The sequence below is a fragment of the Cnephaeus nilssonii genome (genome assembly GCF_951640355.1).
Source record: "Cnephaeus nilssonii genome assembly, chromosome: 15".
In the NCBI taxonomy this organism is placed as follows: Eukaryota; Metazoa; Chordata; class Mammalia; order Chiroptera; family Vespertilionidae; genus Cnephaeus; species Cnephaeus nilssonii.
This window is the reverse complement of record NC_137086.1, coordinates 28844824-28862594: the sequence shown is the minus strand read 5'-3', so window position 1 is coordinate 28862594 and position 17771 is coordinate 28844824.

Genomic DNA, 17771 nt, shown 5'->3' with positions numbered 1-17771 from the left:
TTGCTGTGCTTCAATGCATTTGCCTGGCTGGGCTTTGCTTCCCACCCTCCCACCCCTCCAAGTGTGGGAAATGTTAAGAACTGAGTGGCTGCACATTTTTCTTTTGTTGTCTCCTCCTCCTCCTCCTCTTTCTTCTTTTCCTCTTCCTCCTTCTCCTCCTCCTACTCTTCTTTGTTCTTGAGCAAGTTTATTGAGATTTAATTCACATACCCTATACCCATTTAAAGTACACAATTCACTGTCTTCTTTAGCATATTCTCAGACATATACAACTATCACAACAGTCAAATTTAGTTCATTTTCATCACCTCATAAAGCCCTATACACTTTAGATATCATTCCTCTTATTCCCATCCTGGACTTCACCTCATCCCTAAACAACCATTAATTTACTTTCTGTCTCAAAAGGTTTCTCAATCCTGGACATTTTATATGAATGTAATCATAAAATATATGGTCTTTTATAATTGGCTTCATTAACTTACCCTAATGTTCTCAATTTTTATTCATATTATAACATGAATTAGTATTTTATTCCCTTTTTATGGCCAAATATTATTCTGTTGTATGGATATAAGATTTTTTTAAATCTATTTGTTATTTGGTGAACATTTGGGTTATTTCTGTATTTTGACTTTTATGAATAATGCTGCTTATATAGATTTGTATTCACATTTTAATGTTTAATTTATCATGGTTATATGGATAGGAGTAGAATTGCTGGGTTATACAATAACTATGTATTTAACATTTTGAGGAAATGCCAGACTGTTTTCCAAAGTGACTCTATCATTTTATATCCCCATCAGCAGTTTATGAGGGTTCCATTTTTTCCACATTTCATCAGCACTTGTTTTTAATCTAACTTTTTTTATTAGAGCCATCTTGTGGGTGATAAGTGGTATCTCACTGTGTTTTTAATTTGCATTTCCTTCATGACTAATGATGCCAAATATTTTTAATGTACTTATCGGCCATTTGTAAATTTTCCTTGGAGAAATGTCTATTTAGTTCCTGTCCTCATTTTTAAACTGGGTTATTTGCCTTTTATTCTTGAGTTTTAAGAGCTTTATGTGTTTGAAATATGTCTGTTATCAGATATATGAGTTCTAAATAACTGAATGCAGATTTTTCTTACTCATCAATAACTAGCATATAGTGCCAAGATTAATTGTGATTAAATCACAACTTTCTAGTGACACTTCAGTTTTGAACCCAGTTACTGCATGAATTTAGTCTTCATTTGTCATTTATTTTGTGTCTCTAAAATGAATATCAGTAAGAGAATTTTAGAGTAAAACTGTGTACAACAGTTAGTTCTTCATAGCCATATAATTACACATCAATATAGAACCCTTTAAAATCCTAACTCTAATATTGAGCCCCTGGCAGTTTGCATAACCACAAAAACCCTTACAGAGACTGAAGTACTAGAAAATTATAGTCTCCAGAAATGAATTTTCCTCTTCTGTCTCATGAGAGGCCTCTCATTGAACTTATCACCAGGGCAAGGAAAGTAAAGATTGCAAGGAAAATAAATTTTCCACATCTCACAGCAAACTGACGTCAAAGTTATTTCTTACATTTAACTGAATTTTATGTGTATACTAGAGGCCTGGAGCATGAAATTCATGCACGGGGGAGGGGAGGTCCCTCAGCCCATCCTGTACCCTCTTGCAATCCGGGATCCATCGAGGGATGTCCAACTGCTAGTTTAGGTCCAATCCCACAGCAGGATCGGGCCTAAACCGGCAATTGGACATCCCTCTTGCAATCTGGGACCACTGGCTCCTAAAAGCTCGCCTGCCTGCCTGCCTGCCTGATCGCCCCTAAGCACTCTGCCTGCCTGCCTGATCACCCCTAACCACTCTACCTGCCTGTCTGATTGCCCCTAACTGCCTCTGCCTCAGCCCCCGCCGCTGTGGCTTTGTCCGGAAGGATGTCCGGAATGACATCCGAAAGGTCATTTGGCTGTCCAGTCTAATTAGCATATTATGCTTTTATTATTATAGATTTATTATTATAGATATGTTACTTCTATGCATTGATGACCAGTACATATTTTATTTAAAAATCTGTCCTCTGAAAAAGGGCTCATCAGTTAGGTGAGGAGATGATTTCTAAAGAGGCTGATGAGTATATCATTTCATTCACATATCTCTATTTTGTTTCCCATTTCTTTATGTGATCCAGTGGCTAGGAATGGAGCCGTTGGCTCTAGGATACACCATACAAATGGGGTGACATTGGTTTTTGTCCTATTGCCTCTCAGGCATTAACATAATTAAGTAGCCAAGGTGTTGCTTATTGTTATCTCTTGTTTTCATAGTGATCAATTTATTCACCCTAATCTCTGATCTTGGGCTAATGGTTATTTTGAAGGCATCACTCAACCATTATACTTGCTAAAATTCTAGTTAATTTTTGGTATGCTTTAGAAAGAAGGCTTTCTTTAGCCACCATTACATAGCTTGCATGAACATGTTTCAGTGGGTCACTATCCCTTTTACATCTGGCTATCAAATTAGGCCTCATACTAATCAGCAAATAACCCTCCCCAGTCCAGAGGGAATTCTCACCTGCTAGTCCCTACATTCCAATCTATTACCTTATTGGGTAGTTCCAATCATTCATCTTTCTACACTCATGAATGAATAAGTTTACGAAAACTAATTTCTTTACTTTTACACTTTCTCTACTGGCAGGAAATCTTTGATCTATTCCTTTTATTTTTCCTGGTTTTGCTTTTCTTAAAAATTATATCTCGCCCTAGCTGGTTTGACTCAGTGGACAGAGCATTGGCTTGTGGACTGAAGGGTCCCAGGTTCGATTCCGTCCAAGGGCACATGCTCAGGTTGCAGGCTCAATCCCCAGTGGGGAGTGTGCAGGAGGCAGCCAATCGATGATGATTCTCTCTCATCATTGATGTTTATATCTCTCTCTCTCCCTCTCCCTTCCTCTCTGAAATCAATAAAAATATATTTTCTAAAAATTATATCTCAAGTTCAGGTTTAAATTGGAAAGACTAGTATAAGATTCTAGTCAAGGTGACTCATGCAGCCTCTTTATCAAATGAAGTCCTACAGATGAGAACTTAGCATACTAACTCTAACATTAGGTGTCTATATGATTACATATAAGGAAATATTATTAAGAGTAAGACAAAGAAAGGCCCCCATTCTCATCTCTTAGGACGTTGTAATAACACTGTAGAAAATAAGCACTGATATTCAAAATATAGCACTAGCTGGTTTGGCTCAGTGGATAGAGCGTTGGCCTGTGGACTGAAGGGTTCCAGGTTCGATTCCAGCCAAGGGCATATGCCTGGGTTGTGGGCTCGATGCCCAGAGGGGGCGTGCAGGAGGCAGCTGATCAATGATTCTCTCTCATCATTGATGTTTCTATCTCTCTCTCCCTCTCCCTCTCCCTCTCCGTTCCTCTCTAAAATCAATAAAAATATATTTAAAAAAATATTGCCTGACATTTTTGTGAGCTTGATTACTTTCTAACTTGTCTCTGCTGCTACTACACCTTCTGAACAAAGAGTTTCCAAAGGTCCTCTGCTGACTGCCCTTCTTTCTGCCCTGTATTGTCTTTCCAGTGCTGCATTTTAGCTTCCTTCAGGCCATTTCCTCCAGGCTACCCTTGACTTCCTAAGGCAATAACCATTTTTAATCTTGCCAACCAAGCAAGAGATGGCTTGCTGACAAGAACCCAGCTGCCAAGCCCGAGCACTCCCTCAGTTCTTCAATTGCACTCAAAGAGTAATGTCACATATTAGCAGTGAATTTCCTGTTTTGTTTTCAGACTGACCAGATATTCTTATTTCAGGGAAAGAGAAATATGTTTCTATTTGGAAAGATGGAGCATGGAAACTTTGCCTTAGATAATTTAGGTTGCTTCCCCAGGGGTCAAGTATTCCAAACTACTCATTTCTCTACCACAAACTTTTTCTCCTTCAACCCTCACCACTGTGCTTCCTTGTGCTGGGTCTAATAATGAGGTTGGAAAGGTCCTACTTTAGACAGAAGGTTTGTGTGCCTCCAAAAGTCATATGTTGGAAACCGAATGCCCAAGATGATGGTATTAGGAGATGAGGTCTTAAAAAGTAAGTAGGTCATGAGGGCAGAGTCCTCGTGAAAGGAATTAGTGCCTTAATTAAGAGAAGCCCCAGAGAGATGGTCACCCCTTTACTATGTTATAAGTCAAGTCGGCAGTTTGCAGCCCAGAAGAGGGCCTCACCAGAACCCAACCCTGTTGTCACCCTGATCTCGGACTTCCAGCCCTCAGAACTGTGTGTTATAAGTACTCAGATTGTGATATTTTGTTATAGCAGCCAAAACAGACTATAAAACAGGTCCCTAGAATTATAATCACTTTCTTTTCAGTTGAGAAACTGGAAGTCACAGATTGAGAATTTGTTTTAAAGTGAAATAATCATGGAGAGAATCATGTTTCTAGATATAAAAGCATGAGTTTAAAAACCAGAACAAAATAACCATCTGTCACTGTACAAGGTTATTATGATAGGATTGGCTATATTCCCTATGCTGTCCATTACATCCCTGTGACTTATTGTACAACTGGAAGCCAGTACCTCTTATTTTCCTTCATGATTTTTGCCCTTTTCTTGCCCTGTCTCTTTTGGCAAACATCAGTTTATTGTCTATATCTATAGGACTGTTTCTGTTTAGTATTGTTTATTCTTTTTCGTTGTGGTATTTTAGATTCTTCATATAAGTGAAATCATACAGTATTTGTCCTTCTCTGTCTGACTTATTTCACTTAGCATAATACTCTTTCGGTTCATCCATATTGTTGCAAATGGCAAGATTTCAGTGTGATGATCATTTTGTTAGGTATATTAGTATTGAAGAACTACATGTTGTACACCTGAAGTTAATAAAATATTTCATATTAACTAAGGTGTACAACATATTGAAAAACTACTTGTTGTACACCTGAAGTTAATAAAATATTTCATATTTCATATATTAATAATAATACAAAATAAAGTAATTCTGAACAATCCTTTAATATGATGGAATTGATTGAGAAAAGAAATGTTTTGTTGGCTGGAAAAAATCAGAACAAAATATTATTCCATTAAATAAAAATATTTCATTTTTATAGATTCACAGGAAAATGTAAAAAATGTACCAGGTTGTCTCTTGCATATTTTTTCCCAGCCTTCCCCAGTTAACATCTTGTATAACTATAATGTCAAACCAGGTAACTGACCTTAGTAATATCCACAGTGCTTATTTAGATTTTACCACTTACAGATGCACTGATTTGTGAGTGTGTATTTATAGTTCTATGAAATTTTATCATGCTTAGCTTTCTGTAACTACATGTATTTTTTTTCATTTGCTTCAAGAGAATTAACTGCTTCTTAAAGCATTTTTATAACAACCACTTTGAAATCCTTGTCACATAATTCCAACATGTACATAATCTCAGTGTAACTGTCAAAGGATTATTTTTATCTTTCAAATTTTGTTTTACTCAGGTCTTGGTTTTATAAAATTTTATTCAAAGTATATCTTTGCCATTTTCATATTGTCATAGGAGATAGTTGATCCTGTTTAAAACTTCTGCTTTAGCAGATATCTACACTATTGGGCATAGCATGTAGGTCCTTGACTACTTTTGGAAGCTGTAATTCCAATGCCAGTTCAGTTTTCAGGACATGGCAATGATAGCCTAGTGTGTTTGGTTCTGTGCTGTCTGCAGATGCCAGCCAGTTGGGCTTTCCCGTGGGAATGAGCTGGGATGCAACCCCACCCAGACTCTCTGATGCTGCCACTTATGAGTGGATTGAACCACTTGCTGTCCAGGTGTTAGGGAACCTGCTGATGTTGACACCTTAGCAGATTAGGCCTTCCTTCCTAGGTATATATTACGTGAGGCAGGAATCCTACTGTAGGTACTGCTGAGGCAGATTGGGTTGCCATTGTTGAGCTGTGAGTCAGGAGACAGATCTCTGATTACAGTTTACTTTGCCATAGTGGGCAGGCTATCAGAAGGGGTGGTGTGGAAATGGGTTCACCCGCTTCGCTTTGCGGTTGTACTGTGGGCAGATCAGCTTTAACTGCTGGTGGATGTGCAGCAGAAGTGGGTTGGCCCAACTGTTCTTTGCTGATATCACACCAACAGGTAGATCAGTTGTACAATAAACTTTTCAACAGACATTGTCTGTAGTAAAATTAAATGAATATGCAGCAGAACTCTTTCACTGTTCATTTTTAAATCCTCTACATTAAGATTTCATGATAAACCTTGGCCAAATGTGATTTGGACATTTTGTCTTTTCTGTTCTCAACCAAAATTTTCTTTTTATGTTTTTCAAGATCTGATTCTCTTCAGCATATTACCTGATGTACTTCACAGCCTGCACTGAGAGAGCCAGGCCTTTGAATGGAACCTGTGTTAACATTTATTGTAATTTCTTACTGTCTACATGTTGAAGTTAATTTGAAATATGGTCTTTATCTACCACACTATTAAGGAAGCTATGCTTCTCTTAAATATGCTCTGCAAATGCCTGCTACTACTGAACTTCATCTTCACAAGTGTGTAGTGATAAACTTTATCTCTTGCTTCACTATCTGCCTTTGTTTATCTATTATTTAATAATGAAGAATCATTTGGTAGGAACAGTAACTTCTAGTTATAGTCCAAAATTGACTCTTCTGAGCAGAAATCTAGGTGACATTGTACTTTGTCTTTTACATTATGAAATATCTTATGGAACAGAAGCTCATGACATTTTACATTAGGACTATTTTATACCCAACAAGAAATTAGCTACATTAGCACCTATATGTCCAATTATGTGGCCAGGTAGACATGACTGTGTATGAATTGCCATTTTGAATTAATTTTTCTTCCTCAGCATTTTATAAATGTGACTATTCAAGATTCATTTCAATTTCACCAAGCAGTAATTAAGGTTATGTAAACTTTACATTCAATTCTAAGTATCAGTTAGTAGTATAATTCCATTTACATTAAATGCATCCCAGATCATTCTATATTTAATAATCGATGTGACTCATCAAGCCTATGTTTTTTATTAGTAACCCAAGGGAAATGCTATCCCAGGTCACTGCATGAAATGACAGAGATAATTAAACCATAAATCAACTCAATTTTTTCTCTAAAAATAAAAGAACATTTTGTAATTACTTTTACTTGTTTTATAACACTATTTCTCAAATTGCTTGATCAATCAGGAGTTACGGTAGGAGAACTTGAAGAGTCAATACTAATATGCAGTTTTATTTTCATTTTTTAGAAGATCTATAAGAACATATATCTTAGAGGAAAGATTGTATTGAATAAATTAAAAAGTGATTCCTATTTCAGTTTATAAATATTACTTCTGGAAAATGTTGAAACTCTATTTAAAAACAAACAAGTAGTTAAAAGGAAAAGACCAGAAATGAATTAAGGGCAAAGCAGACTCTGTTTGCCGTATGTGTTTAATTGTGCTATTGCCTTTTCTGGAGCTAACTGTATCATATATTATTAATTCTCCCACTTCTGTACCTGCTATTGCAACTGTGCTTACCTCTGAACTCAGCTAAAATGCCACACACAGACAAAGTCTTCTCTGTTCACCCAAGTCTCTTCCACTGAATCAATTGTTACCTGCTTCTCTTTTATGTAGCTCTTCATTGAAAGCCTATATAATTGTGGCTGCTTGTAAAATGAAAATGGCAATACCTAAATTTCATTGTCATCATCAATTTTAAATAGCATTTTATACACACATATGCACGTGTGTGCATGTGCACACACAAACGCACCACACAATCTGATAAAGACTCATGAAAAAGGCAAAAGGTTACAGTATTCAAATATTCTAAAATATTTACAGAACATTAAAAACAGTTATAGTTTAGACCAAATTAAAAGGATAATATAACATTTTGAAATGGGGAAAAAACAGCAAAATTCCAAAAATATGTTGTAGTTAATAGGTATATAATTTTACCTGCAGTGAAAACCAATTCCTGGGATTGCTTTTCAAGTCATGTTAGCATGTTCTCTCAAATGGAAAGATAATTGATTTGGGAATTTCAGACCATTGGAGGACTGCAAGTGGGAAGTTCTGATTTCATCAGTATGCCCATTGGATATTTTAAACAGGCTACCCCTCTAAAATAATTTGATCAGCTGATCCCCTGAGGTAGGTTTGGGAGAAACTAAGTTTGACAGAAGGGAATTATTAAGTCACTTTTTGTATTTCCATCTCTAGTTTATTATGCATTTTACATTTAGTTAGAAGAAGAATTTGAAAACTATAATAAGGCAACTCATTCAACAAACATATAAAATAAGTATTAAGTTTAAAAACTACTATATTTCCGAGGGACATATGGGTAGTCAAGAGACACTCTATTTGCTCTAATATAGCTTATATTTCAAATAATTTAAATAATAATTAAAAGAAATAATAATTGGAAAGTCTAAAATAAAATGTGAATAATGATAACATTGAAAAAAGATAAAGAAAACATGTGATGTAATTGACAGTAATTGGTCATGGTGGCAATTTACATTGGGACAGTCAGGGAAGTCCCACTGGGTGCTGAGGTCTGAATGATGAGAAGCAGCAGCTGATGAATCATCTGGTAGTGAAATACACTACAGAGGAAGCAGCCAATGTAAAAGTCCAACGGGAGGGCACAAGATTCCTATGAATGGCCAATGAAAACGTAAATTCATGGTAGATAAGTTTGGAGAGATAAAAGCCCAGGTCAGGCAAGGCATTTTCAGGCAATATAAAAGTTTGAATTTTATATTGTGTATAATGGAACACAAACAGGTGTATTCATTAAGTAATTCAATAAATATTGTTAAATGTCTATTCTGTGAAAGACACAATCTCTGGTGCTATGGGATATTTGGATATGAAATAAAAACGTAGGAGATGTCCTATAGAGATTCTACCGGGAAGACAACATATGAAGTAATTCTTCACATAAGAAAAAAAATGTGACCATCAGAATTTAGAAGAGAGTATCTTGACACCCTTTTATTAAAGAGGTGATATTTGAATTGAGTTCTTAAATATTAACACAACTTTATTGAGCTGACCAAATTAAATGTCAACTTAAAAAGATAGGATTATTTTTCTTTCAATTATGGAGGCAGAAACATTGGTGGTTTTGAGTAGGAAAGTCCATAATCCAAATGTGCCTGAGAGAGGAACAATGAGAACAGCAGTTTGAAAGGGGATGTCAAAGCAGATGAAGAAGAAAGGTGTGTGAAAGATAGCCAGGAGGTATTGAATCTAATTCTAAAATACTCACACTGGGTCATACTTTCCATTATATCATGCAATAGATACAACACAGATAATGTTGCTTCTTGCAACTTCATCTACTTTCCGCACCCACTGTTTACTGGGTTACTTACAGTTCCTAACATAGCACAATCTTCAGTTCCTCTTGGTCTTTATAATCTCTCAACAGCCTCTGATATTCTGTGCTGATTTCTTAACCTGTTGCTCATCTCCTAATGTTTCAGGAACAAACTTATTTTATTCTCTTCTGGTAATTCTAATACCTGTCAACAAAATTTATTTGCTCCTTGCTCTTGTTACTTTAACACTTTGCTCATAGAGCTACTATACACTAATCTATGCTGTGCTTCTTCTTCAAAAGAAGTTACTTCCAGCTCAGACTCTCCTCAGGAAATCAACAGGGTTTGTGATTGGGATAATGAAATAATTCTGGAAATAGATAGTGATGATGGTTTCAGGACATTGTGAATGTACTTAATGCCACTGACTTGTACACTGGTATGGGGTGGGGGAGTCAAAGGGAATGGAGGGACTGAGAAAAAAAGAAAAAAGAGAGAACTCATGGACATAGACAACAGTATGGTGCTTACTAGGAGTGAGGAGGAGGGTTGAGGTGAAAGATGAGATAAATGGTGATGGAAAAAAAAGTAAAAAATGGTCAAAATGATAAGTCCTATGATATGTATATTTTAACACAATAAAATATGTTAAAAATTTTGTATTGAAATACAGAAAGTAATAGTGAAACATTATTAGCTTTTTCATTAGAAATGTACTGTATTGGAGATCTTAGCAAAAGAAGCAAAACAATAAAAATGAATGAGGCATATGAATTAGAAATAAAAATTACCATTATTTTCCAGAAAAATGACTCTACATATTTAAAAATCCAAGATACTTTGATACCATTGCAATGAACAAATTATTAATAATAGGAAAGGAGCAAAAGGCAGGTCAGGCATTATAGGCATGTTCCCTGCAAAACACTGGGGGAAGGGGGCTGGACAAAGGGAAGAGAGACACACGCCCAGTAAAGTAGGGATGCCATAGGTAAGGTACTTGTCTGTCAGTCACACCTGGCGACAGAAATGGTTGGCCAGAATGGGTGTGGCCACTGCAAGCCTGTGAAGATTTGCGATACTCAACCCTGAAACAAAGAAGTTTGCACTAACCCAGCCTGCATGGCTCAGTGATTGAGAGTCCTATGAATCAGGAGATCATGGTTAAATTCTCGGTCAGCTCACATGCCCAGGTTGGGGGTAATCCCCAGTGGGGGGCGGAAAGGAGGCAGCTGATCATTGATTCTCTCTCATCATTGATGTTTCTATCTCTCTCACTCTCCCTTCCTCTCTGAACTCAATTTTTGAAGAAAGCAGTTCGCACTCTTGGTGTGTTGCCCTTGATTTCTGGCTTTCAGGGCTCTTTTGCTCTACTCCCCTGCATTGGCCCACAGCCACGGGGACTCCACACAGTGGACTAATGGACTGCAACTAGCCTAATGCTAACCAGACACAGCTCCACCATGGAACAGAAACTTGGGACACTGACTTTGTTTCTAACTCTAATCCCCAGCTACACAACTTTCCCGACCGGATTAAGGGAAATAGGACTTCTGAAGCCCAGGGACATAATTCTACAAAAAATAAAGCTTTTTAGCACATCTCATCCTCCCATTGGGCCTCTGGAAATGCTTATTCCAGTGGTACCCCAAGAACCCCACTCCCACTAACAATGAGGAAAGACCATTCAGGCATTTCTCTTATAACAACATGACCCATGAATAAATAGAGAGATAGATAGGTCATAGATTTAAAAAAAACCCCACACATTTCCCTTTTTAATTAATCAGCAGTACGACTCTGAAAACAAAGTGATTCTATTTCTGTAGTTCATCTCAGTAAGAAGATCACTGCACTAGGACCCTAAATTTGATATCTTAGATCTTTGAAAAGCTAAAGGAACAATAAAAGATGATGTATCTTTCTACAGCACTTGGAATTTTTTTTTTGTGTGTGTTTTTTTTACTTATTTATGCTTTGGATAAAGTGTAAATTGTTTTAACTTCCTTGGAAGAAAGAGCAAAAGAAAAAGTGGGTACTGATGGTATCTTTCCAATAGGTTCCTCAACAATCTCAAAGCAATCTAGATAGTGTCATAGGGTTTGCAATTTTCTTACAGAAATGAGAAAGGTTTGCCCACTTCCCACTCCTCCACCCCTCAACTATAGGACCTTTATTTAGTTAGCTCTTTTATTCTCTCAGCAACAGCAAGACGCTTTATCTCCATGTACTTACTGCTTTCTATCTTGCCTGTAGATTGGAACAGTAAAGCTGATATGAATCTGTGACACACTCAGGCCTCCATCACCTTAAATTCAGGACTTCTAAAGATCTAATCTTAATTCCCATCAGTTAGAAAACCAACAGTTTGTTAAGCAAGTCACACATTTCAGGTGATGCATATCCAACAACCTCTGTCTACAGCATCATCTGTTTTATTTTCTATCTCAATTTCATACATTTTTGGGCAAAACCACCAGGGAAATATATTTCAATGACAATATATGATAATTTTGCTCTCTGCACTCCATCTCATTACAGAAGCCTTGTCTTTCTAAAATGGAAAATGGATTTACGTTTCTTAGGATTATTTCTGCCACACACACCGATTCAGTGAAATAGCATTTGGGTGGCTTCAAAGAAATTTAATTTTCTTTGGCTGTTTCATGAAGCGTGAGTCACTCTCAAGCTAATGATAGCACTTTCAAAGTTTTTTCTTGGGGTTGTGAAGCAAGAGCACAATGACTAGGTGATTTGTTTTGTTTTGTTTGTTTTGTTTTCACTATGGAGCAGGTGTCATATGACATTTTCAAAAATTTTAAAATAATTTCACTCTGTCCTCCCATTCGAGGAGTTTAAACACTTCACGAGGTGTTCTAGTACTTTTCCGTGCCTTTAGTCAGGGCTGTATTTAAACCCATTTAGCAAAGAGGTATTTTTATTGTCAAAGAACAAATAGTAGTACACCAGATAAAGGTAAGCAGGCAAGAAAGACTTCCTTTACAACTACTAAAACAGGAGTCAAGACTATTGCAATAGGGGTGCGATACTGGACTGAGCATCTCTGAAACAAAAGGTGGAGAGTTTTTAAGCTCCAGGGTGAGCTAAAATAAGGGAGGAGTGTAGTTAGGAGGCGGGATTAGGTGCCTGTGTTTGCTAATTGGCTCTCAGGGAAGCCAAACTCCTACCCTCCCACAGAAACTGAGAACAGGCGTTCTATCTTTCTTGGTTATACTACGAAGGGATGGCTCCAGGTCTTTGAGAAAGACATTCTTCTCAACTCTAAAGTAAAACTGAACTTTGTTGGGGGAAAAATCTACATTTTAAAGCAGCAGAGAAAGAATTTAAGAGGGCACGTTTCAGGAGGGCATGTTTCTCCAAGTAAATGCTTTGAGAAATGTAGTCAGGGCCTGTAGTCAGGAAGAAATCTCTAAAGTTCAGTTGAAGGAAGGGGGTATTAAGACAGTCTTGGTCATGGTACGTTATTAAATACTCTATTATAATCCAGCAATTTTCAACCTTTCCCATCGAATGGCACACATAAACTAATTACTAAAATTCTGGGGCACACCAAACAATACATTATAGTTTTTGCTGCTCTGACACACACACAAAAAAAAGGTATTTTTTTGATTCTTCACACCGACGGCTATTGTTGTGTTGGCTGTTGTTGTTTTTTAAATTGACAATTTATGGGAAAAGTGGTCAGTGTCCCTGACTAAAATAGGTTTTGCATGTTTTAAAAATTCTTGCAGCACACTGGTTGAAAATCGCTGATATAAACCTTCGCATAATGACTTCACACACATTACTTCCAAGACCAGAATATCCCCCCCTCAGGTCTATATTGATATTTTCCACAAATTTTAAAAAGATGGAGTGAACATTTTGGGGTAAAATAAGTGCACCAGACAGTTAATAATATAAACAATTGAACAGATGTCATGTTTTTTTAGCCTCTCATGTTTTTGTGGAGCTCCTTTATATTCAAAATTTAATTTGTTTTTCTCCTGTTAATCAGTCTATGTCAATTTAATTATTAGGCCAGCCAAAGAATCTAGTAGCTAAGAAGAGAAAAGTCTTCCTCCCCTACACATTAATCCAAAAAGAATAAAAAATCAGAATGCAGTTTTCATAATTGGGAAAGAAAGACATAACTCATGTAAACTGATTCATACATTGTTTTGGCTGCTCTCTTTATATAGCAAATAGCATGAAAATACTAAATCTTTAAATGTCTAATATCTTTTATATAGGTTTGTTACAATTGGGGTTACCATCTGGGACCTCGGTTCTTCTCATGGGTGCAGAAAAGATTTTAAGGTCAATGAAAATGAAAGTAAAACAAAGTGGGATTTATTGAAGATACACTCCAAGTGAGGAGCAGGCCAGTCAGGAGAGACAATGGCCCCAAACTCCTGTGTTAAAAGATTTAGATGAGGGATTTTCTGGGTGGAGACTTTCATTTGCATTCAGGGATAATTGACAGAAAAGGGTTATATAACTATATTTCTTCTGGCCATGCCCTTACCCATAATACATACAGAAAAACCCATGGGTGCAGGGCGGGGGGGGTGTGTGGAGGGGATATGTCAAAACCAAGTACCAATTTTATTATAATTAGCCCAGTATCATAGTAAAGTCACACCTGAGCTTGTGCCAAGAACCAGCTGGTTCTGAACCTGCCCTCTGGTGGTCTGCTGGCTGCTGGGCCACCCACAGAGAGGGGGTCTGAAGGCGGTGTTGGTCCCACCTCTGTTCCAGGACCTCAGGGCAGGCCCACCCCAGCTGCTCATGTCTAACAGACATTGAGTTATGGCTCTTGAAAGTCAATATTGTTTATGGGGGCCGTTACTGCTGCCTCTACGTTATGCTGCTCTGCCTAATATGGGCCAAGTACTGTGCAATATTGGAGATACTGTATCTCCGTTCCTCTTAGAAAAACTCACATGGTAGGTGTAATTGCAGAAATGTAGCGTGGACCTGATTTACTCAAAGTCACGCACATAAATAGTGGCACCAGATTCTGAGTAAGTCCAGTAATTTCCACAAAAAGTATTATGTTGGGCTGGGAAGGGAGGATGCTGATGTCATAATGATGATTCATTTCTTTTTTTCTCCTTTAAGTACCAGGAATGAGATTGGGACCTTAGGATAATTATCTTACCCTTTTTTGACTTTAAATTGAAAACATTAACTTACACATAACTTTGAGATTGGAAAGTAAAAATAGCAGTAATTCTGTGCCAGAGAAGTACCACAGAGCTACTTAATTGGATCTCATAAGTGCTGATAATTACAGTTTATCCAATGTTAGGAAATATTGCTCTAATTGCCTAAAACATGCTTACTCTAGCAACCCAGCATAAAACTCCCTCTTGTCCTTTCTCTCTTGTCTCACCATAAGCAGACAGCAGTAAAACTCTTGTTTCAAAATTATAATGCCATTTAAACTTTCCCATATAACACAGAGTTCCTTCTGACCAGCTTCCAGATTTCTGTTCATTCACACTCACAGATCTAGCCTTCTAAGACATTTCCTTTCCTATTCAATCTGCCTTTTACTTCAAGCTGACAGGCTCCCTCCACCCCCATGCATATTAGCAGACTCTTAAGTAAGCAGCCACTATATCCACCACATCCCAGTAATGACAATAAACACTTACATGGTCAATAATATGTACAGAAACTCTTCCGCCAGTTAGAAAAATGAACCCATTTAACCCCAGATCAACTCAATGAGGTAGTTACTGCTATGAGTCCCATTTTATAGGGAAGGAAACTGAAACGCAGAGATGTTAATCAAGTCGTTCATCATGTCGTTAATGTATTTGAACCAGGACATTTGGCTGTAGAGTCTATATTCTCGATTGCTGTTCCAACCTGCATTAAGTCTTAAGCCTGATACAGTGATAACTCTGGTAATATCTGCATTCCTATTCATATATTTCCCCCTCCCCCCATAAAACATTTTCAATAGGTGCTCGCTAAATGCATGTCTCATGTTATAAATTATTAATTAGAGTTTCTTGAATTGAACCCAGGCAGAAGGCAAAGATTAACATGTTGAAAATCTTTGTGTGTGCTTTTCTGGGTGGCTTTTGAACCTCTAATTCTATTTAGAAATGTTCACTGGCCCTATTACTCACTGTAATAGAACATGCTGACTCCAACGATGTATAAGATTTTCGGAATTCTAAAGTGGTAAGAGCTATTGCTAGACATTTCTGTTTTGTTTTGTTTTGTTCTCAAGCATACATTGATATTAATTTTAAAACCTGTTGTCATTCCCTTTTATCCTATTCCTCTCTTTCCTTTCCTTTCCTTTCCTTTTTTTTTTTTTCTTTCTTTCTGTTTTCCTCACCTTTCTTCCTGAACAAATCTCTCCCAAAGCCAATAACAGGGTTGAGTGAAGTAGGCATCCATGTGGGACTGGGGGCCTCCATAACCTGGCACAAGGTTCAAGCCTAAGCAGGCTGCTTCAGTGAAGCCACGGTTGGACATGCAGTAGTCTAAGTGCCCTTGGGCACCAGTCACTGTACGGGGGACATAGGCGACAGTAAAAGGAGAATCAGGCTGCTGACTTCAAGCAGAAGGAAAGAGGAAAGTCTGCATAGCTGGTGGCAACCAGAGAGAAAAACCTCCAGGCCTCAGTGGCCTCTACAGCTGCAGAGACATTTTGAGACTGAATCAGGCCCTAAGTAATTATCTTGGCCTTCTGGGATAATTATTCAATAGTTTAATAAACAATCACCATTGACTATGTAATTAAAAACTAGTTGCATGATATTTCTGCCCATAATCTTGTAACTAAAATTAGTGTCTTGTGCAATTGTTTAAGTCATTATTGACATATTTTTTCAATATACTGTATATAACGTATCCTCACCTTTGAAAGAAAAATTATCTTTATAATATCTTTATTGATATTACACTATCATTAGAAAACCAGGAGACTTTTCCACCCTTCAGTACTGATCCCTGTTTTCCAAGTGTCCATCCCTGCTCTATTTTATCCTTGCAGACATAGTCTCCAGGGAAGAGTGACTTGCACAAAGTCATATGGGTAGTTAACCTTCGCTTTGGAAGCAGCTTTACAATCTGCAGTCTACATTCTCATTCAGGGGAAAGCTACACAGTCAGTGAACTAGTAGGCAATTGAACAATTCTACAGTAAATAATATTATTCTGCTTTCTGTAAAAGTGTGTTAAGCAACATGTAGAATGAATATGTAAATATGGGCAATGAATAATCTGATAGATATAGATAGTAATAATGTATCAGCATATATGCATGCCAAATTCTTTAGACTCCCTAATGATGATACACATTTTTTTCTAGTCAGACATAAGAATATTCTTACTATGCTTTAACCAATTTAAATCACATTTTTTTGAACCTTAGCTTTCTTACCTTCAGTGAAGATGCTGAGTGTGCTTCTGTTGTCTCAGAAATCCCTGTTCCAAAATATCATTTAATTTAAATAAATGCCTTAAATCATGACACTGGCACATTTCTAAATGAGGCTACGGAAAAAAAAAAAAAGCAGTGCTATTTACATGAAATGAAACTATCTAAGCAAATTCATTTGCCCTTTATCCCTAAGAAAACAAATCCTATGTACTGTGATCTAGCCAATTGGATAGAGCAAGATACAGAACATTAGTTGAGCACTCATCCTCACAGAGATTGTCTTTCCCTCACAATTGGTGACTATATAAAAACAAACTAATTACCATCGCGCGCGCGCGCGCACACACACACACACACACACACACACACACACACAAACTGCCAAATGCCAATAGGAATGGGGGAAAAAATCTAGATCTCTAAGATTTTTTTAAACATATTTTTATTAATTTCAGAAAAGAATGCAGAGGGTGTACAGATAGAAACATCAATGATGAGAGAGAATCATTGATCAGCTGCCTCCTGCACCCCCTACTGGGAATCGAGCCAGCAACCAAGGCATGTGCCCTTAGCAGGAATTGAACCTGGGACCCTTCAGTCTGCAGGCTTATGCTCTATCCACTGAGCCAAACCAGATAGGGCTCTAAGATTTTTCATTCTTATTAAAATAATAGAAGTATCTTACTTCTCTGAATGGCATTAGCTCACATTTTGGCTCTAATATAATTTATACTTTATTAAACCAATTATAATAACCAGCTTAACTCAGTAACTTTGTGAGTTCCTTCATATTTTGGTGACTTTGCCAGAGCTAAAATAAAATAAATGTGTTAGAATCTTGCTATACAAACCGTGGTCCATGGGCCCACATTATGGTCATCACCTGGGAGCTTGTTAGAAGATCTCAGGCTCCAATCCTATTCTAACTGTTGAAACATGCATTTTAACAAGATCCCCAGATGATCTGTATGTACCTCAAAGT